Here is a 1,625-nt window from a genome sequence, read left to right as displayed (position 1 = left end):
TCTATAGCTGCGGCTGAAATACAGGCTGTGTTAATCAATTACTACCGCTTTGAAATTCTAACTTGTGTTTATACTTCTATAGCTACGGCTGAGATCCAGACTGTGTTAAGCAACTACGATCGCTTTGAAAATTCTAACTTGTGTTTACAATTCTATAACTACGGCTGAAATCCAGGCTATGTTAATCAATTACTATCGCTTTGAAATTCCAACTTGTGTTTACACTTCTATAGCTACGGCTGAAATACAGGCTGTGTTAATCAATTACTATCGCTTTGAAATTCTAACTTTTGTTTATACTTCTATAGCTACGGCTGAGATCCAGACTGTGTTAAACAATAACGACAGGCTGTGTTAATCAATTACTATCGCTTTGAAATTCTAACTTGTGTTTATACTTCTATAGCTACGGCTGAAATACAGGCTGTGTTAATCAATTACAATCGCTTTGAAATTCTAACTTGTGTTTATAATTCTATAGCTATGGCTGAAATACGGGCTGTGTTAATCAATTACTACCGCTTTGAAATTCTAACTTGTGTTTACAATTCTATAGCTACGGCTGAGCTCCAGGCTGTGTTAATCAATTACTATCGCTTTGAAAATTCTAACTTGTGTTTACAATTCTATAGCTATGGCTGAAATCCAGGCTGTGTTAATCAATTACTATCGCTTTGAAATTCTAACTTGTGTTTATACTTCTATTGCTACGGCTGAAATACAGGCTGTGTTAATCAATTACTATCGCTTTGAAATTCTAACTTGTGTTTACAATTCTATAGCTACGGCTGAAATACAGGCTGTGTTAATCAATTACTATCGCTTTGAAATTCTAACTTGTGTTTATACTTCTATAGCTACGGCTGAGATCCGCTGTGTTAATCAATTACTATCGCTTTGAAATTCTAACTTGTGTTTACAATTCTATAGCTACGGCTGAAATACAGGCTGTGTTAATCAATTACTATCGCTTTGAAATTCTAACTTTTGTTTATACTTCTATAGCTACGGCTGAGATCCAGACTGTGTTAAACAACTACGACAGGCTGTGTTAATCAATTACTATCGCTTTGAAATTCTAACTTGTGTTTACAATTCTAAAGCTACGGATGAACTTCAGGCTGCGTTAATCAATTACTATCGCTTTGAAAATTCTAACTTGTGTTTACAATTCTATAGCTATGGCTGAAATCCAGGTTGTGTTAATCAATTACTATCGCTTTGAAATTCTAACTTGTGTTTATACTTCTATTGCTACGGCTGAAATACAGGCTGTGTTAATCAATTACTATGGCTTTGAAATTCTAACTTGTGTTTACAATTCTATAGCTACGGCTGAAATACAGGCTGTGTTAATCAATTACTATCGCTTTGAAATTCTAACTTGAGTTTATGCTTCTATAGCTACGGCTGAGATACAGGCTGTGTTAATCAATTACTATCGCTTTGAAAATCTGACTTGTGTTTACAATTCTATAGCTGCGGCTGAAATACAGGCTGTGTTAATCAATTACTATCGCTTTGAAATTCTAACTTTTGTTTACAATTCTATAGCTACGGCTGAGATCCAGACTGTGTTAAACAACTACGATCGCTTTGAAATTCTAACTTGTGTTTATACTTCT

This window comes from Teleopsis dalmanni, chromosome 1 (assembly GCF_002237135.1).
Source record: "Teleopsis dalmanni isolate 2A chromosome 1, ASM223713v2, whole genome shotgun sequence".
Lineage (NCBI taxonomy): Eukaryota > Metazoa > Arthropoda > Insecta > Diptera > Diopsidae > Teleopsis > Teleopsis dalmanni.
Note: the sequence above shows the minus strand (reverse complement) of the source record.